Below are 21,562 nucleotides of genomic sequence, written 5' to 3' on the forward strand. Positions count from 1 at the left end.
AAATGATGACATTGTAAGTATTTACATTACAAAAGGTCCCCTGAGAAGCAAATACATTCGGCCACCTTTTAAAATGATAGATTTATTTTCTGATTAGAAAAGGATAGCTTGTTTAAGAAACTTATAAAACCCAGAACAGCATGAAGAAGAAAAATATCTCCTGAAATTTAACAACCTGGAAATGACAACTATTGATATTTTGGTTTCTTTTATCACATCACATTAGGGCTCTCCTCGGAGTTTTAGCAGTTGTTACACTGTCCACCCTGGTTTGAGACACCGTCGGCATTACTGGAGGGAATAGTGCTTCTGGAAGGCGGGAAACGAAAGCAGCAGAGCTGTCCGTTAGACCGCTTCCTGCCTGCCTCGGTGGGAGAGCTGGTCTGCTGACACCCAGTGCCATTTGGGGACAGAGGGAGCCCGTGTCTGTGTGCATTTGCTTGGGTGGAGGGCTTAGCATAAGTCCAACCTGGACGCATCATCAAGCTGCTTTCCAGCGTGTTGTAGCAGAACCTCAGTCCTGAGAGATGCTTTGAAGGGGGAACACAGGTTGTTCACAAGCAAATAGACATGGGAAGTAGTGAATACTTTGTGTGCATACACGTACATGTGTGTTTTAACAAAAACCAAAGACTTTGTAGAAATAAAAGAGCCTATTTAACCTAGACCCCCACCCCCAACCCCTCCAGCAGCTGTTTGATTTTTTTTTTTTTCTGAACACCTATTTCAGAGAACTGTATGGAGCATAATTTGTGAAATACAGTAATAATGAATTTAGATGAAGTGGATAGCCAAATATTTTCGCTGTGATAGGACTTTGGTTGGTTAATAGACGTGTGTGTCTGTATCTGTGTCTATGTATATAAATGTTATTGTTGTCATCCTTGCCAATGTCAGTTTTTAAAAAGTGGCTCATTTGATTCAAGTATTGTAGAAACTTCTTTACTAAAGATGTGTCTTACATTATAATGCTACCCTTTGGGGCATTAGGAATTAAATCTAGGAATAGTATCAAGCAGAGTGAAAGTTCAAGGGAAGAGTGAAAGCAATGTATATGTTTTTTTAAAAAAATGGAGTGTGAAGCTCCCCAGCCTCTCCCACCAAGTGTGATTGTGGCCTCCAGCTGAATTCGTTCTCGTCTGATTAAATCAGAACCGAGTTCTGCTGTTTCCTAACTGCTGTGAAGTGCAGATTTTTAAAATGTGTCAAAAAAGCAAGAACTTAATCCTAGTAGGAAACAACTCTTAAGGGAGAGTAGTTACCATTTCGTTTCTATTGTTACTTTACAACTTTTCAACATACAAAATTATTCATGTGTTCATGTAATATGTGATCATTAAGTGCCTGGTCAGAATTCCAGCATTAATTTTGAAATTCGTGTTTCTAAATTTAGATCTACACGGGCTTGAGGAATAACCCTGCGTTCGTGTCCATGTCTGTCTGTGTGAGCGGGGATCTCACCGGAACTAAACTTCCATCTTTTGTGCTTACGAATTGAGAACGGGCTCCGGTAGCATAGTCAAGTGGCTAATCCAGAAATTGCTTATTTGAATTTCAGAAGCAACCACTGATGCACATTTTTACACATATTCTCTTTACACAGACACACTCCACAATATCTGAGGAGTGAAAATCTGATTTCCTTGGTTGATTAAAAATAGTGAAAGGCCTGCCTGGCTGACATGGCTCAGTGGTTGAGTGTCCACCTATGAACCAGGAGGTCACAGTTCCATTCCCGGGCAGGGCACATGCCTGGGTTGCAGGCTTGATATCCCTAGTGGGGGGCCTGCAGGAGGCAGCCAATCAGTGATTCTCTCTCATCATTGATGTTTCTATCCCTCTCTCTTCCTCTCTGAAATCAGTAAAAGTGTATTAAAAAAAAAAGAAAGGCCTGTAAGGAGGGAGAGGTTGTTGTAATTGCATCCACCTGATGCCGCTTCCTCCCAGTTCCCTGCTGTGCAGTCCTTGCCAGGGCAGTGGCTCAGAGGAGCCCCAGGACCTTAGCACCACGTGGTGTGATGGTAACGTTAGTGTCGACCTGGCTAGGCTAGTTGTTTGGTCAAATACCAGCCTAGATGTCACCTCGGTGGTGTTTTTTAGATGTGATTACCATTTAAATCAATAGACTGTGAGTGACGTGGGCCTCATCCAATCACTTAAGAGCTTCAGAGAAAAGTTTTGAGTTCCCCAGGGGAGGGAGGGCTCTGTTCCAGGCTGCATTCCCATTCAGGACTGCCATGTCCACTCCCACTGGCCTTCCCGCAGACTTTAGACTTTGCAGGCCCATAACCATCTGAGCCAGTTCCTTAAAATAAACCCGTGAGGTGGATGGCCACACACACGATGGGTTCTGTTTCTCTGGGGCACTTGTTGGAAACGCACTTTCTCAGGTCCCACCCCAGGCCTGCTGAATGAGAAACAGCGGGGGTGGGACTCCGCAGGCTGACCAACCAGCCATCCAGCTGGCGCCCGTGACCTCCGAGCTCGAGACTCACTGCAGGTAAATGGAAGGCGCCTCCCGCTGCAGTTGAGGTTCAGAAAGGTTAAGTAATGGGCCCAAAGTCATCCAATCTTGGTGTGGCCGAGATTTATTCTTGATGCTTTCAAAAGGATAAAATAATATCCGCGGGTAGCTTAGCAATCTTTGAATCGGCTTTTATAGTGCACTGTTGGGATGCCCATTTTCTTAAGGAAAAGAAAATGCAGGACCAACTGCGTGTATAGAGTGTATGAGAGCAGTGCTTCCAGGTCTTTGAACCACCAGGTGTCACTTTTATTACTTCGTGTGGTGGAAGATGTTGTTGATTAAAGAATCTGTATTTTAAAGGAATAGTTCTTTTGCCACACTAGCCACGCAGAGCTCCTGGTTGACAGTTCAGCCCAGGGAAAGCAGAGACACTTGATGTTTTAATTAGCTTGTAAACCTAAACCATTAAGCGTTTTCACAATTGGAAATAGCCAAGGATTCTCATTACTACCCCAGTTTTCCAGAGCATCTGCAGACTCCTGGCTGGATATCTTTGCACTGAAGGACATTCCAGTGCAAGTAGGTCATGTTAGCAGTGTGTCACGTTTTTTAGTCATTCAACTGATGCACCCGCTTGGGTGTGGCTCTCCTCCAAGCAGTAGGCCAGAGACACAAGGTCTGTCCTTGAGGGTCCACCATTGTCAGTGTGCAACGTCCAAGGTCACCATGTAAGTGGGAGAGCAGGGAGGTTGCTGATGGGCATGCTGGGATGTGGGTGCATCGTTTTTATCACTACTTTGTTGGCTGGAACTTGGTCACGTAACTGGGGAACGGGGCCTGACTGCGTGCCGGAAACAAGAAGAAATGCGTTTGGTGACCAGCTGGCCATCTGGTAGGTCTGTGCTGCTGCCTCTTGATGGATTCATGTTCTCCCCTGATAACCAGAGCAAGGAGGGTGTGGGAGTAGCAATAGAGTATTAGTTGTTACTGATGCCACCCCTCCTTCCTCACGTCCTTACTAGCCCTTGGGAATGGAGAGAACCACAGAAGTAATAACTGCAGTTGTACTGGCTCTCATCTCCAACTTCAACAGACCTTCCCCCACCGCTAGGTTTTCATCTCGTTATATCCTCATAGGTCAGTCTATTGGCAATACTTCCCATATGCTCTCTTTTATCTTGTCCTCTCCATTTCCTGTGCACCCCAACCCTATCCCACTGTCTAAATTCACTGCCCGTGGGTCACCTGAGGGCGTCCTAGCGCCACTGTGCCAAGAATATTGAGTCTCAGGTTCCATAAACTACTGCCCCCTCAGAGGCTGGAGTGGTATTGTTTTCAGGCACAAGGAAGGAGACTACCTGTTGTCTTGCTTATCCATTGCTCTGAGCCAAACTAGAACATTCCAGTGTGTTGTATTTCCACAAGTATTTGGATTGATTGGGCTCAACTGGGCAATTATTCTGCTCTACATGCTGTTGGCTGGGGCCACCCAGGTGGCTGCATTCTGCTGGGACTTTCCTGGAGCTGGTGGGAGCTGTCAGGTCTCTTAAGGTCTTGGAAGTCACAGAACATCACTTCTACCATTTCTGTTGGTCAAAGCGTCACAGAACCTAAGGGAAAAGGAAATAGGTCTGTGTGTGCAGGGATGGGAGGAATTGTTGGCCATATGGGGAGATTATTGCCATGTCTGGTCACCCTATCCACTTTGTCACCTGTACCTCAAGTCCGTGCAACCTGTATGTCAGTATATCAGAGTCACCCGTGAACTTATTCCTACATTCCACCACCAGTGTCCCTTTTCTCCAGAGGTTTCCGGCTACTGACATCCTCACTGTAACCTTGGGCAGGTGGACCCCAATTCTGGGAATATGTGAGGTGGACACAGGAAATAAAGAATACGCTAGTTTGGCCCGTGATGAGGGTTCGTGTTAGGAGGGTGGTATGAGTTTGAAGCATTAAACAGAGGCCTACATTCTCAGGCAAAAGGTCAGAGTGTAGAACTAGTGGTGGTAAGTTGCAAAGCAGTGTTTAAGGAAGGTGCATTTCACAGCATGTATAACGAGGATTGAAAGGTGGTGTCCTTCACCATGGTCACCATGTGTAGGCATGAAATGAGAATAGTGGGACCTAAGAAAGAGTGGGACCTGTACATGAGTGAGAATAGTGGGACCTAAGAAATAGTGGGACCTGTATATGAGTGAGAATAGTGGGACCTAAGAAATAGTGGGACCTGTATATGAGTGAGAATAGTGGGACCTAAGAAACAGTCACCGGAGACAGGGAAGTAATCTGCATGACTCTAAGAGGAGGGAGAGGCGGAAAGGAAAAACGGAAGGCAGGTGCAATAAATTACCACGTATACGTTTTACATACTGTTAACGGAGGTTTTTTGCTAAACATGAAATGAAAACGATTCCGATTGTTAGCTGGGAGGCTCTTAGTTTGGTCTTGCAGGAGGTGGTGGCAGTAAAGGTTCACCTATCAGTTAGCTAGAATTTGTCATGGTAACGAACAGCTCCAAAATCCCAGTGGTTATGGCCACCCAAGATTGATTCCTCCCTCATAAACGAGTCAGCCCAGATCTGCTCCCGCCTTCTCCATGGTTTGACCCAGGCACAAGCAGCAGCTTATCCAGGCCAGGGGAAACGTAGCTCGGTGAGCACGCCATAGCTCTCAGAATCCCTGCGTGGAGTCTCCCACGTCGTCCCTTCCTCGTTTTATGTCATCTTTATTTCGTTAGCCAAGGAAGATCAGAGAGTTGAGCCTGATGTCTATGGAGGCACGAATTGTATCCCTCTCATAGAAAGAGACACCAGGAAGGGCCCCTAGGAACGTGAGTAGCAGTTTGGAATAAAATAAAACTATCAGCCCTGGGTATGTTTCCCCCTATGTTTTTCATTACACAAATAATGAAAAACCATCACAGGAAAAAAGCACACAGCCAACATTTCCACTCACTCCAAATTGCTCTCGCTGGAAATAACTAGTGCTGTTAATATTTTGATAGACACATCTTCAGATATTTTTCTCTGGGAACCTTTTTTAGTGGAGCCAAATAGTAGTAGGTGCTCTCCTGTCACTTGTGTACTGACTTGCAGGTACACGGGGAGCACGCACCCCTGCCAGCATATAGACCCCTGCATCCTAACACCAACCCTCTGGCATTCCTCCCTGTGAATACACCATCACTCATTTCCAGTTGTTGGACAGTCAAGTTTTTCCAATTCCCCTGTTTCATAAAGCGCTGTCGAAAGTCTCTTCCATGTACACGTTGGCACATCTATCAGGCTATTTCCCTTGGACAGATTCCTAGCCGTGAACTAATTAAAAGGAGTATCTTTTTAAAGCCCTTTTTGATACATCCCTGACGAATTTTATAGCTTAGTTTGAAGGCCCACTCTTCCTTTTCCCTCTCCTAAAATGGAGTAGTGGTTACCATGGCAACAGGAAAAAAAGCAGGACTCTCATGGAAGTGCCTAATTTGTCTTTCTCTTCATTTTAACTCGGAAAGTTACATTTCTGTGCCAAGGTTGGCCCATAAAGTACCTGTCCAGCGTCTCTCCGGCGAGGGGGTCGGTGCCCCCTGAGAGATGACCTCCGCCCTCCCTGGTTCCCCTGCCCCACAAACGGGCTCCCCGGTTGTCAGCTGGCAGAGGCTGGCAGTGGCAGGGGGACGTGGAAGGTGCTCTGTGTAGGAAGACTCTGTGACTGATGAGTGTCCCCTCGGCCTGTAATTTGGAAAGCCATCGCTCATAAACAAGGCGGTTTATGTCGAGATCATTAGCTTTTGAAAAACTCATCACGGTGGATTTATTTGGGGATCGGATTCATTTCTCCAGGCCGGCCGGAGGTGTGCTGCACGCGACCTGTGGTCTGGGTTTTCTGGAAGAGGCAGACACGGGGGCCGGATGAAATGGTATTTCAGGGCTCTTCAGCCGAGTTCTAGGGAGGGCCAGCTATTTTGGAATCTGTCCGAGATCTGGATTCGAAAGCTGGTGGTTAAGACATGGTCAGACAGAGTGCAAGTGTAACTGGAGGTGTCCCGTGAGGTGAGCGAGGCACTCATGGGTGGAGGGCGGAGCGCTGGCCTTGGGGTGGGGACAGCTGAGATGAGCGGCGGGAAAGCCCTTTGCATTACACAGGCTGGGGCCCCTGCAGCTGGACCTAACCGACTGTGCGGTGTGCTAACGCGCCAGGTTGCTTACTGTTTGGGGCAGAAAAAAATTGACATTCACCGTTGTACAATGCAGAGTCCTGAGGCAATGTGCTTTTCTTCTTTCTTAAGTCAGGGTAGCGCCCTGGAGAGCATTGCTCAGTGTTAGAGTGTTGACCTCATTTGATTCCCGGTCAAGGACACGTATTTGGGTTGCAGGTTCGATCCCCGGCCCCGGTTGTGACTGTGTGGAAGGCAACCAATTGATGTGTCTCTCTCACATTGATGTTTCTCTCTCTGCTATGTCTCTCTCCTCCTCCTTCCCTCCTTTCTACTCTCTCTCTGAAAAGCAATGGATAAACTATGCTTGGGTGAGGATTAAAAAAAAAAAAGTCAGGGTAGCAAATAGTAAATACATGAGCTCTGGAGAAAATCGGTGTGGGCTGGAGGTGGCTGTGGTGTTTTCTGGTTGTGTGATCCAGGCTTGTACCTGTTACCTTCCCCAGGTCTAAGTTCTATAAATATCTGACGGGATGTTTATAAGTCAAAACACATAAAACAGACAGTGTGGTTCCTGCCTAGCACATAGAGGCCAGTACATGGTGGCTATTTTTAATACTATATATAGTATAATTATTATTTTCAAAAGGCAATAGTATACTTCAGGGGTTCAAGCCATATTATCAAAGGCAAATCCATAGCCCTTATTATTGTTCATGCAGAGATGACTTTATAACCTTACATGGTTCTAGAGTTCTTGCTGTAAAAAAGGAAACCGCAGGATTTCAGTGGCTCAATACCATAAAACGTGTTTTAACGTGTCGGTTAAGTGGGCAGTTGCCGGGCTGAGGGTAACTTTCCTTCCCGTGGTGACTGAGAACCCAGGCCTCTTCCCTTTGGTGTACCACCGTCCTCACATTGTATTGCTGCCCGGCAGAGAAGGGAGAAGCACGAGGATCCGTGTGGGGGAGTTTCCCACGGGCCAGCCTGGCAGTGGCACATGTCACTCCTCACATTCTGTGGTCTGGAGCTAATTCACGTGGTCACGCCGTAATGCAAGAGGTGGGCTAAGCAGCAGGGCTCCTGGCTGGGCAGAGGTGACTGGATCTGGTCCCCTCCCAGCTGAGAAGCAGGGCCCCTGGCTGGGCAGAGGTGACTGGATCTGGTCCCCTCCCAGCTGAGAAGCAGGGCCCCTGGCTGGGCAGAGGTGACTGGATCTGGTCCCCTCCCAGCTGAGAAGCAGGGCCCCTGGCTGGGCAGAGGTGACTGGATCTGGCTCCCCTCCCAGCTGAGAAGCAGGGCCCCTGGCTGGGCAGAGGTGACTGGATCTGGTCCCCTCCCAGCTGAGAAGCAGGACCTCTCACTGGGCAGAGGTGACTGGATCGGTTCCCCGCCCAGCAAGATGCCTGCACAGACAGGCGGTATGAATTTTGGAGAACAGCCAGCCAACTCTAACCTGTGCTTTGGTTACAAGGCTTGGCCAAGAGAAGGTTGACATGTTTTTGTCTGTCCCTAATATTTTAAAGGAAGAAGTGACAGGATTTTGGTGACAGAGGAGGTAAATATAAGAGTAAAGACCTGATTGAGGATTTTAACTAGTCAGCCTAACTAGTTGGACCAGTGATCCCTGTAGGACATGGGGCTGTGGGGCAGGTCAGCACATTGGTGGGCAGAAGACCAGTGAAGGGTCTTGGGGGCAAAAAGAGTTTGAGACGGAGACCTACATGGATGCCTCCCTTAGACACACAGAACCTGAGCTTCCGTGGACCATCTTCCCTGTCTGAGGACACATTACGTTCCTGTCTTTAATTTTGCCTGAATCCGTCTTTGATACTGAGCTGTCAAAAATGGATTCTCAGGATTTACCTTTCCTTAGTGATAAGAAATGGCTAACCAACATAGAGGTAAAAACCTAGGGAGCTTTTGGATACGTTTTCTAGAACATGCGTTTTCCAGCTGATGCCCAGTAAACCATCACATGGTTTGTATGTGCCCCGCTGCTGCCGGGGAGAAGGAGCCACCCTGAGAACGAGCGATCTCCTGAAGTCAGCGGGCCCCGGGGAACCCCAGGTAAGCCATCGCACAACCCATGTTGCTTATAACACGCTAGATCCGGTGTCTGTAACGTTTTTACGGTGTTGTGACTTACGTTGGCCTCACTGTGGAACTGGGAACTAGCTGCTTTTACTTAAACAGGGAGTTGGTCAGCCTCAAGTGACAGCGGAGGAGTTTTCTTTCAGTCCTCGGATTCTGTGAAGGGCTGATTGCCCGTAGCAGCCAAAATGATATGCTTCCCCCGTAGCTGCTTGTGCAGGTGCCCCACTCAGCAGGTCAGCCTGGGGAGCACTCCCTGAGGCCTGGCTGCCACTTCCTTGGTGCTCTCTCTGTTTCAGTCCGTCTGCCTTCGGTGTGAGGCATCTGTGAGCCTCCCGCGCTCAGGAATCTTACACCTTGACAGAAGATGGTGCCCCCAAGCCATCTTCATTTTGGCTAAACCATGCGATGCATCTAAAAATCGCCTGCAATCTCCATCTGCTTGGGCCGCTGTAACAAAGTACCAGAGTGGCTGAAACAGCAGAACTTTATTTATTTATTTATTTTTTATTTTATTTCTATTTTTTTTTTTTTTACATATGTGTCCTTATTCCCCCATTACCGTTCTGAAGGCTCAAGGTCCAAGATCAAGGTGCCCCACAGATCAGGGTTGCAGGTGAGAACCGCTTCCTGGTTTGTGGACAGCCACCCTCCCCATAGGCGCGCTCCCTTAGAAGCGCACTAATCTCATCATCTAAACCAGGTCATCCTCCACAGGCCCCACCTCCAATACCATCATCTTAGGGCTTCAACATAGGGATTTGGGGGGCACACAGACATTCAGCCCAGGAGACCTGCCTTAATCAGTTCAGTGGGTTTTCCTCTACACAGAAACGTACTTAGTGCAGCCAGGGTCCTTTCCGGACGGAGGAAAGAAAAGGTTCCAGCTGATCTCCTTCACTGTACTCTCCCTGTCATGATGACATTATAGCCTCGGATTCATTCAGTGCTTAAACATTTATGACACATTTGGTTGCCAGGCAGTGAGTCGGGTTCTGGGAATGCAGAGATTTTTCTGACAGGACCAATGCCCTCTCGGATGCTTGCGGTTAAAGAAGAAAAGTCTCCCAGGAAGCTATGATGGGAGTTAATATAGGGCACAGTGGGGGCCCGGCCAAAGGAGTGGTTCCTTCAGTGTAAAGACATGGGGGGAGGGGTCTTATCAGAGTAGCTGTGAGGAGGGATGGGCTGGGCTGCATTCATTGTGTGTGTGTGTGTGGGGGGGGGGGGGTGTGTCAGTGTGGACAGATTGATGTGGCTCCAAAGTGACCTGGTGTGTGTGGAAAAGCAAGTGCAAACCTCGGCTGGCTGCAGCCGGGCTGGGTGGGGGCTTAGCTGGAGGTGAAGCTGGGTGTGGAAGCAGGGGCCACATCTAAGAGGACCCTGTCCTCCAGGCTAAGGAGTTGGGACCAGCACCGTCGTCAGGTCCAGAGACTAGTTCTGAGAATGACTGTGGATTTCTGCATTTTACAAAGGTCACTGTGGCAGAGTCTGAGGAACAGACTCAGAAACTCATGGCACATCTTATTCCTGGACCTTAGCAGCTGGGACATTCCTTCCCAGGGGTTTCAACTATGACCCACCATCTTTTGAGGGTCATGGTGATTCAGGCCTAGGAGTGCACGTATGGGAAAGTGGGAGGGACATGCACTCCTTTGCTCAGCAGCTCTGCTTTAAACCTTGACCTGGAGAAGATGGAGATCCGCAGCCGTGCCATCCTGGGGCACTTACACCCACCTGGAAAAGGTCACCGGCAAGACTGCGCCGAAGCTGCCCTCAGGTTCCACCGCTCTGCCCTCACACTGTCAAGTCATGTGCCTTAGTGCTGGCCCAAGAAAGGAAGCTGGTATGCCTTTTTCTTTTTCTTTCGTCTTTTTTTTTTTTTTTAAGAGAGAGATGTTTGATCTTTCCGAGTCCGTTTTCTCATCTGTAAAATAGGAGGTAACACTACCTGGCCTACCGGATATGATCAATTCTGCTGTAATTATTTCGAAACCATGAATTTGTTCTAATATGATCAATATATTAGGAAGCAATTTGAATAGCACGGGTTTTGTATTTATTTACGTGAGATTTTTGTCTGCAGGAAACATTAGGTGAAACCGAGCCCAGATGACTGGAGCTGCCTGGGAAGACAGGAAACCCAGACCCACACTCAGCCATCCACCGGCCACGCGGAGGGGGCGCCACACCCACCACATCCAGTATTGCAGCTGTCCCTCCAAGTTCAGATAACCCTCCTTCCACCGCTTTCTAATAATTCCGGCTGCAGCCCGTCCGATGCCCACTTCTGCAGCCCAACATGAGGCCTTCTTCAAGGTAAAGTTCAAGACATTTTTATTACAGTGTTTCTGTAGTTCTTAGTCATTTAATACAAATTCAAACGTGCTACTGTTTCCGTTAGGGTCCTCTGCTTCACTGACAATAAGTTGTGAGGGCTGTTCCCAATTTTCCTAGGAGCCCTGTGGTTTTTGTTGTGTGTTTTTGCATAGGATGGTGATTTTTAAGAACACCTTTGCTGAGTTATTGTGGAACTGATCTTAAAAGATTAAATGTTAGGATGCATGTGATGAAGGTCTTGGTACAATATCTATGCATTTTGGGCTTCAAAGCAGAATGATGTTTTTCCATTCCTGGGTCAGTCAGTGGTGGCCAGATCACATGGGAAGAGTCTTTTCAATCGGCATCATTATGGGTCACACCCAGTGAGGCCCCTGGAGGGGATCCGCAGTGGCGCGCTCCTGCAGCCTGCCCCGTCTCCTCCATGTACCTGTGCACCTGGTGGAGAGCTCCGTCTCAGTCTCTAGACCCACCGTATGTGCTTGATGTGGGGTTTGGACTGGGGGACCGTCAGGCTGGCTCCCAGCTACATACCGCCCGCAGGGCCCCTGGAGGAAGGCTGGGCGAAGGAACAGGGTTCTCCCCTCCTGTGTGTTTGCTGTTTCTGCTCTTACCTGGCAGGGGTCCTTAGTCTCAACCTCCAGCTGGCAGCACCCACTTCTCAGAAGTCTGTGCCCAGGTCCATGGAGGCCCTTCTCCAAGCCTCTAGGTCCCAGTCACCCACATCTTTCCACCCCTCTGCAGGGTGGCGGTTCTTATTCTGCGTTGCCTCAGCATTCCCGGCACATGTTTTCAGTTCCACAAATCCACCATACCGACTTAACTATTTCTTGCATCAGATTCTCTCTGGTGAGGTATTTGGGGCATTTTTTTTTACAGTATTTTCCTCCCAGATCCTGACTGGTATAGGATGGAAGACTTGGTAATTCCAGTGTCAGTGGGCGCAGTGGTACCGAGCAAAAGGTAGGGTGGCTGGTTGGTGTCTGGGATTGGATGGGCCTGACTGAGAAGCAGGAGTCCAGAGACCTCACACCAGGGTGCTGCACTAGCGATATTGAGATGGAGGGCCCGGGCCCGGGCACCCCAGCTCTGCCATTTACTAGTTGTTTCTTCCACAGCTTATTTAGTCCCTTTAAGTCTGAATTTGTTCATCGGAAAGAAGTGGGATGATGTCAGTATCAGGGGTTGTGGTGGGAGTCAATGAGATGACGCTTACAAAGTGTGCGTGGTGATGGCTGCCCTGAGGGTTTTCCATTTCGATGGGGCCCCTGCCTGTGTGGCCCCGCTGGAGAGGGCCTGTTTACTTCTGGGCAGAATCGTGCTGCAGTACTCCACGTTCAAGACCCCCAAACCCTGGCAATTCTGGGCAGCATGGACCCTAACAAATGAGGAAAATGCCTGAGGACATATGGCTGGTAAATGACAGAGCTCAGATTAGAGGGTCATTTTTAATATGAGACTTAGTACGTTTCTTTATAGGAAAACGGGAAAAACACACACACACAGATGCTTTGATGCTTGACTCAAAATGAGAGAGAAGGAGTTTGACTAGCCATTTGAAGGAGAACTCTGTACCTTGGAATTACATTCATGCTTTGGAGTATGCAGCTCGAGTGTTTTGCATTTAAAGAGAAAAGTGCAGGGAACACAATGCAATGAGTGGCTGGCTGAATGGCTGCTGACGTGGAAGGGGTCCCCCGCAGGAGGCCTGCTGGTCCCCCGCAGGTCCCACTGGCGTGCTCTTGGTTTGGGGGCAGGGCCACGGTGCAGGGCTGCAGGCATTTTGAAGTGGTTGCCTTAGAGCTGCTAAATATGGAATCACTGGTTATGAGGATGCAATTGTCATTGCCACGGCCCTTTTCCCCTGTACTCACGGGGTAGTTAAATGACCTTTTATTTATTTTTTTCTTTCGATAAACTGCAGTTAATCCTTGCTTTAAGAGCACCTGGCACAGAAAAGTATGGGCTCATCATTAGGAAATGAATGTTGTGTGTGTTTTTAATGGAAGAAGACTTTGAATTATAAAAGAAATCCAACATTGTGTTACTTTAAATAACAAGCTATCATACTGCATTTAAATTGACCCGGACAATACAGTTTATTGAAAGCTGACTATGTGCCAGGCAGTGTGTAGGTGCTGGGGTCCTATCACTGAGCAGGTTACAGATTCCTACCTGTGTGGATCTTCCAGTCTTCTCTGGGAAGAAGCCATAAATATTATGCAAATACCAGTGTACATAGAAGAAGAAGTAAGACAAGTGCTGTGAATGAAAAAGGAGACGAAGGTAAGGGACATAGGTGTCTGGGTAAGGAGTGTATTCAATGTGCCCAAAAGGATTAGATTTACATGAAGTTACAATGGGTACTATGAAGTCTGAGTATGATCCAAGAGTTTTCAGAATGTATTTATTACTAGGCATAGTCGCTTGCCCTGTAAGTTCTGGGCAGAGAGAGTGAGAGCTGGTAACAGCCATTGTTTCAAGTCCGATATAAAAATCTTTTTCTTCTGTCTGTGACACTGCCTGGTTTCTCTGAAGATATGATAGATCTAGGATAATCATTAATTTTTATAATCTATTGTGATTTATGCAGCTTCTGATTTAATTGGAAAAATTTGGAATACATTTACTAATATGGTGGCTATTGCTTGGTATGGCACATCTACAGATTAATTGCTCTTTGTAAATTAATGCTTGTTTCTTTATTATTTCTCAAATAGATTTCCTAGGGGCATTTTTCACGGAACAAACAACTCGCTTTTAATGGTGGGCGGGAAAAATCTATTAAATTCATATTTGGCCAAATGTAGGTAAGCAGCTGTGGGATTAGGGTTGCAAATTTAATTCAAAATCAATTTCTTTACTTTTCTTTCACCTGCATTGCTAAAGGGACCCATTTTCAACGACCTCTGAGAAATCTGGCAGTCAGTTTTCAACTAGTGTTAGAATTTATTCATCAAATGTATGTTTCAAGCATTTTACTCATTTCATGAAAGTTATTTTTGCATTGGAAAATTTTGTCATTCAACTTTTTGGCAGTCATCAACCTACATAAATCAAAGTGAAGTCCTATTATAGCAAAACCATTTCAAAGGACTCCATCTAACACAACTGTTAATTTTTCTTAGTGTTATTTATGGCAATAGGAAGTTTTCATTTTGACCACAGAGAATTTTCTGTAAGAAATCAGCCCATCAAATGCCTTCAAAAGTTGCTTCCTAATTATTAGCATATACGTTTTTTTGACTATATGTGTGGAAAGGAAGACAAGAGCTAAATGGGAACTGTGCTTTCTTGGTTCCGAAAGTCGCTAGCTCTGCTCAGCCCTGCGTATCTCCTGTAAAACACTCTCCTACAAAATAATTCCTGCTTTGGACACAGATGTGCCCTTACATCCGTGCTAAGGGAGATGAAAAGGGAAACTGAGGAACTGCTTGGGGGTGGACACTGCTGGCCACAGGGATGATTAGATTGTGGCTGAGCAGGATTGAGCTCTCTGTACAACCCGGGTGCATCCTTGTCCTGTGTCATCCACATTTTCTCCTTTGAGCTGGGTGGCTGATACTATCCCCATTTTACAGGTGAGCAAACTGAGGCATGGGGGTCTTAAGTCTGTTTAAGAGTGTTCACTGTTTGGCTAGGTTTCAGACTGCATTTTCTCATGGCTGCCTGAGGGGAGATGTGAGTATAGGAGTTTTGCACTGTTCACCATAGAAAAATGCTGGGAAGGGGCCTTTTTATCCTATCACTTCACCCATTTCTTTCCCATGGCACCTGGCACTGCCGCACATTATAATATACCTTTACTTGTTTGGAATGCTTTTTAATGGTGGCAGGAATTTTGTTGGGTTGGTGGCTGATCCCCAGCCCCCAGAACAACACCTGGCTTGCAGTAGGTGTTAAATACTTACAGAAGGAACATGAACCCACGACTTCAGGCCGCTCTGGCCTGCGCTCTGCATTGCTGGGGAAGCTAAGCATGGAAGCTGCCTCCCTGCCCTGTCGGGGCTGAGCACTTCTGATCCCCCCACTTCCCAGAAACAGGCCAGTGGCGGTAGAGCCCTCGTCAGGCCTGTGACAGGATTTCTAGCCCCGGACTGCTTTTGACCACCGTGAAATTCAGCTGGGATGTCCTTGTTTATGGAAATTGTTCTCACAGCCCCCAAAATGCTGAGGAAAGCCAGGATAAAAACCCCTCGCTTTGTCCGTGAAACTAACCGGGAGACTCAGATCATTCGGTCCTAATATCTGTGAAAGGCAGGCATCTTGAGAATCAGAAAACTGAACCTGCGTGTTGATTTCCATAAACATGGCTGAGGGAGAGAGCAAGGCAAAGGACTCGATCGTGCCCCCTGCTGCACAGACCCTTTAAAAGAAAAACAAGATGTCGAAACTCGGTCTCTGCTTATGTCTCTCCCTTGGAAATCATATATATATATATATTTATTGATTTCAGAGAGGAGGGAGAGGGAGAAACATCAGTGATGAGAGAGAATCAGTGATGGGCTGCCGCCCCCGGCCAGAATCGAACCCGGGACTCTTCAGTCCAAAGTCTGATGCTCTAGCCACCAAGCCAAACCAGCCAGGACTCTTCCTTGGCAATCTGGAACCTAACATTAAGTTTGTTTTGAGGATAGAAAACATTAAAGGCATTTATATCCTAATACCTGGTGTGCTCCTCCTGCCCTTCTCAGTTGGAGGGCAGAGTTCAGGTACCTGATCTCTCCTTTGTCCTCTGGGCAGCTGAGAACGTCTCCAAGCTCTGCCTTGGGCTTGATCGATGAGGCAAACCATTGCTGTCCTAGCTGCATCGGCACTGTTTCTCTTTTCTTTGACGGTGGATGCGTCTTGCACTGGCCAGCAACATGTCAAAATTGGGGAGTTTAACGTTAAACCGTATTTCCACTTGTCTTAAAATATCAGAAGATTTGACCATCCTGGTCCTACGTGTTGTTATGACAACACAGTGGGCTAAAGTGGAGGAGTGAGTGGCTGCTCCTTGGCTAGGCCTGGATTCTCCGTCTGTCAGTCTTCCCCACTCTCCAGGGTGCCCCCACTTGCTTGCCTCGGTTGATTGCTTGGTTTTCACAGAATTTAGGCAGTAACTTCTTCAAGGTGGGCCTAGGAAAACGAAACTCCTGGTTGGCCATCACCTCATGCCTTTGCTCTCGTTCTCTCAAAGTGCTGTGGGTCTGTACCTTCTATAGAAATGCCCACGTTTCACCAGGATGGACAGATGGGTCAGAGCCCTTGGAAAGCTCAAAGAGGTGACTGGGGGACTGGCTCTTCTGAGATGGGAATATTTGACTCAGTGACTATGAGATCAGAGACGTGAGACTGCAGCCTTCTCCTCCTTCCTGAGCGTTTTCCCATCAGGAGGAGGCTCAGGGGAACTCAGAGGGCCTTCACCACGCTGTGCTAATCGCGAGAGCCAGCACCGGCCATCATGTCTGTGCAGCGAGCTAAGCACACTGACAGTCCTCCTATGCCCTCCCACTCCTTTTGATTTTCAACACTAGTCTCCTTTTGCCCACCCATTTTAGTTGTCTTTTATGTGACCCAGTGGACAGAAATCTTAATGTCAGTGCCATTCAATCTGCACCTACAAAAGAATCTGAAAATGCTAAACCCTGGCAGGAAGGACATTCCAATTAGTACTGATAAAAGCACAGTAAGGTGACACAAAAGTGGCTTCAGCAAGTGGGAAAGAGGCAGGTACAGCTGCTCTGGCTCATGTGGTATTCCTTGTCAGGTGTAGTTGCAACTTTCTGGTAGTTTCCCTGGTTATCCAATGAACATAGGGGTGCATATATCTTTTCTGTTTAGTTTGCTGTTTGAAAGGGACACGCATGTCCCTTTGTAAAGATATTTGTGTGGTTTTGTGCATGCATTCTGCACAAGAGAGAGAGAGATTGGATTTACGATATTTTATTAGTTCATGCAATATTGTATCAGCTTTATGTGTATAATATAGTGGTTTGACAGTTTTATACCTTACAATGTGATCACCCCATTAATACTAATAATCATCTGTTACTGTGCAAACTTATCACAATATTATCGACTGGATTCCCCATCACCTTTTTCACCCACCCCTCCAGCCACCCCGTCCCCTCTGGCAATCATCCCTTTGATCTCTGTTTCTGTGAGTCCATTTTTATCTTGTTTTGTTTGTTCAGATTCCACATATAAGTGAAACGATATACTATTTGTCTTTCTCTGTCTTATTTCATATATAACCTCTAGGTCTATCATGTCTCAGATACCATCAATAGTTCACAAGGCCTTTTCTCCACATTCTTGCCAACATGTTATTTGTTGAATTTTTAATAGAATCCATTCTGACTGGTGTGAGGTGGTACTCATTGTGGTTTTGATTTACATTTCCCTGATTAGTGATGTTAAAACATCTTTACATCTCTCTGTTGGCCCTCTGTCTTTTCATGTCCTCTGCCCATTTTTGACCAGATTTTTAACTATTTTTGTTATTGAGTTATGTGAGTTCCTTAAATATTTTGAATGTCAACCCCTTATCAGATATATCATTCACAAAAATATTCTCCCATTTAGTAGGTTGTCTTTTTCTTTTGTTGAAGGTTTTCTTTACTGTACAGAAGCTTTTTCGTTTTATAAAGCTTTTTAGTTTTATTGTTGCTCGTTTCCTTTGTTCAAGGGGATGTATCCAGAAAGATATTAGTCGGACTTATGTCAAATAGTTTACTACCTATGTTTTCTTCTAGGAGGTTTATGGTTTCAGGCCTTACATTTAAGTCTTTAATCCATTTTGAGTTTATTTTTATATATGCTGTAAGAGAGTAATAGTTTCATTCTTTGCATGTATCTGCCCAGTTTTCCCAAAACAACTGTTTTAAGAGATTGTCATTTCGCCATTGTAAGTTCTTGCCTCCTTTGTCATAAATTAGTTGACTGTATAAGCAAGGGTTTAATTCTGGGCTCTATTCTGTCCATTGAGCTATGTGTCTGTTCTTGTGCCAGTACCATGCTGTTTTGATTACTATAGCTTTGTAGTATAGTTTAAAACCAGGGATTGTAGTACCTCCGACTTTGTTCTTATTTCTCAAAATTGCTTTAGCTATTGGAGTCTTTGTGGTTCCATATAAGTTTTAGGATTATTTGTTCTAGTTCTGAGAAGAATGTCATTGGTATTTTGATAGGAATTGTATTAAATCTGTAGATTGCTATGGGTAGTTTGGTCATTTTAATAATGTTAATCCTTCTAATTCACAAGTACAGTTTACCCTTCCATTTATTTGTGTCCTCTCCCATTTTGTTCTTCAATGTGTTACAGTTTTCAGAATATAGGTCTTTTACCTTGTTGGTTAAATTTATTCCTAGGTATTTTATTCTGTTTGATGCAGCTGTAAATGGGATTGTTTTATTTCTCTTTCCGATTGTTCATTATTGTGTATAGAAATATGATGGATTTCTGTACATTAATTTTATATCCTGTTACTTTACTCAATTCTTTTATTCTATTAACTTATGATGGTTTCTTTAGGGTTTTCTATATGTAATATCATGTCTTCTGCAAATAGTTTTACTTCTTCCTTTCCCATTTGGATGTCTTTCATTTCTTATCTGGTTGCTGCAGTTAGGACTTCCAATACTGTACTGCATAATAGTGGTATGAGTGGGCATCCTTTTCTTGTTCCTGATCTTAGAGGAAAGCTTTCAGCTTTTCACTATTTAGTATGTTGTTAGCTGTGGGCTTGACATATATAGCCTTTGTTAAGTTGATGTAAGTTCCTTCTCTACCCACTTCATTGAGAGATTTTATTACAAATGAAATGTGAATTTTGTCAAATGCTTTTCCTGCCTCTGTCAAGATCCTATGGTTTTGTTGGTGTTGAACCACCCTTGCATCACTGGCAAAACTTTCACTTGATCACAACATATAATCCTGATAATGTATTGTTGAATTCGGTTTGCTAGTATTATGTTGAGAATTTCGGCATCTATGTCCATCAGGGATATTGGCCTGCAATTCTTTTCTCAGAGTGTCATCGTCTGGTTTTATTATCTGCGTAATGCTGGCCTCATAGAGTGAATGCGGAAGCATTCCTTCCGCTTCAATTTTTTGGAATAGTTTGAGAGGGATAGGTGCTAATTCTTTAGATGTTCCGTAGAACTCACCTGTGAAGTCTTTGTTTGTTGGGAATTATTTTGATTACTGATTCAGTTTCATTGCTAGTAGTTGGTCTGTCCAGATGCTGTTTTTTTCCAGGTTTAGTCTTGGAAGGTTGTAGTTTCTAGAAATTCCATATTGTCCAATTTGTTGGCATATAATTGTTCATAATACTCTTTAATGATCATTTGTATTTCTGTGGTGTCCATTGTAATCACTTCTCTTTCATTTCTGACTTAATTTATTTGGTGTGTTTTTTTTTTCCTTGATGAATCTTGCTAGAGGCTTGTCAATTTTATTTATCCCTTCAAGCAACCATTTTTTAGTTTCATTGATCTTTTCTATTGTTTTTTTTTTCTATTTTCTATTTCATTTACTAGTATTTCCACTCTGATTTTTACTATTTCCATCCTTCTACTTATTTGGGGTTTTGTTTCTTCAAGTGTAAGTTTAGATTGTTTACTTGTGACTTTTCCTTTTTGAGGTAGGCTTAGATAGCTATAAACTTTCCTCCTATAACCTCTTTGCTGCATCCCATAAATTTTATAAGGTTGTGTTTTCATTTTCATTTGTCTCAAGGTAGTTCCCCCCCCCCCCCCAATTCATCCATTGGTTGTTTAGATGCATGTAGTTGCATGTAGTTTAATCTTTTGTATTTGTATTTTTCCAGTTTTCTTCCTGTAGTTGATTTCTAGTTTCATGCCATTGTCATCTCACTCAATTCTGAATAATAACCTTGCTAAATGTAGTATTCTAGGTTGTAGATTCCTTTCGTTCAGCACCTTCAATATTTCCTGCCACTCCCTTCTGACTTGTAAAGTTGCTTCTGAGAAATCAGCTGATAGCCTTATGGGATTTCCCTTGTATGTGATTTGTTTCATTTTTGATGCCTTCTAAATTGTCTCTTTAGTTTTAACTTTTGCCTTTTTAATGATAATATGTCTTGGTGTGGGTATCTTTGGGTTCATCCTGTTTGGAACTCTGTGCTTCCTGGACTGAAAGTCTGTTTCTATCTCTTTGTTTCCTCTATTCTACTCTCAAGTTTGTTTAGCATCCTTACCACCATTTATTTGAATTCTTTATCAGTCAAGTTACTTATCTCTGTTTCATTCGAGTTTTTGTCCGGAGTTTTTTCTTACTCTTCATTTGGGGCATAGTCTTTTATATCGATAATTTGTTTGATTTTGTGTTTGTTCTTATGAGTTAGATGGAATAGGTATCCCTCCCCATCTTGAAAAAGTGGTCTCTGTGGAGACTGTATAGAGCAGTTTTAGTGGGACAGTTGTAGGCAGTGTGAGTGCATGATGCATTGCCTGAGCTGAAGGAGTGGGTTCCAGGTTGGGGCATCTGGTGTATGCATGCTTTCTTGCCCTTCTAGTACAGGTGTGGTTGCCTGGTGCACTCTTGGCGGGGCCCTGTTGCTTTAATCGTCTGTTGTCAGAGTAGGATCTGAGCAAGGCTGCTTTGTGTGCTTGTATCTCAACACCCCATGAGGTCCATCCCCTTTCCGGGTGGGGCAGCCTTGTGTACCAACACAGCCATACTTTCCTAATTCTCACCCACCCACTCGGGGTCATTAGCAGCATTGTGTGCACCATCATGCCCCAGGCACTCTTCACGTGTAGCCCTGCCTGGGTGCCCTGTTTCTTTGTTAGCCCTTAGGCACACAGAGCGGCTCCATTCAAACCCTGCTCTGAGTCCAGTGCCCTACTAGCTCCATCCTTTCTCTGAGTGGGGCCCCCTGGCCTGCAGGCACAGCAGCAACCCACTCAATCTACCGAGGATTGTCCTGCATGTGGGTACCACAAAGTTTGCTACCTTTGCACTTTCTTCAGATGAGGCAGCCCTGCATGCAGCAGTGCCCCACTACCCCTGCACTTGCTCTGGATGGGGCAGTCCTGTGTGTACCATGGCGTATGCTAGCCCCACGTGAGCACAAGGTAGTGCTCCACTGTCTATACTTTCACTGGACAGCGTAGCCCTGCAGGCAGATACAGCAGCATTTTCCTAGCTCTGCACCCTCTCTAGGCGTGGGAGCCACATGTGTGCACGCAGTCCTGTGGGTGTGCGAAGCAGCACCCTGCTGTACTGGCTGGATCAGCCTTCGGATGGAGGGGCCCCTTGTGTGATGCTCTCCAGTGCCCTGGAGGTAGCCTGGAGAATAGGAATGGAGCTTCCGCCCGCCCACTACCCACATGCAGAGGAATGGAAACCAATTGTGCTCACCTGGCCTGGGTGGTTCCCTCAGCTCCCGGACAGCTCGTGCAGTTCCCCAACCTTCTGTACGTGGTCTCGCTCTCTTGCTTGTTGTACAGAAACTGGCTCACAGCTTTCTCTCGGGAGGAACTGCTCTAAATATAGG

At 45.7% G+C, this 21,562-nt stretch overlaps 1 long non-coding RNA gene across 2 annotated transcripts; it reads right to left on the bottom strand.

The window, feature by feature from the left end:
* Positions 1-6,069: 6,069 nt before the first annotated feature.
* Positions 6,070-9,643, bottom strand: LOC114227265 (uncharacterized). 2 transcript variants are annotated; one of them, XR_008558347.1, is made up of 3 exons: positions 9,554-9,643; positions 8,770-9,164; positions 6,070-6,195 (listed from the first exon to the last, which is right to left on the bottom strand). It is a non-coding gene; the product is annotated as an uncharacterized LOC114227265 (long non-coding RNA). The 2 variants fall into 2 exon arrangements; XR_003613317.2 differs by lacking the exon at positions 6,070-6,195 and adding an exon at positions 7,376-7,546.
* Positions 9,644-21,562: the final 11,919 nt, after the last annotated feature.

Source organism: Eptesicus fuscus, chromosome 15, assembly GCF_027574615.1.
Source record: "Eptesicus fuscus isolate TK198812 chromosome 15, DD_ASM_mEF_20220401, whole genome shotgun sequence".
NCBI lineage: Eukaryota > Metazoa > Chordata > Mammalia > Chiroptera > Vespertilionidae > Eptesicus > Eptesicus fuscus.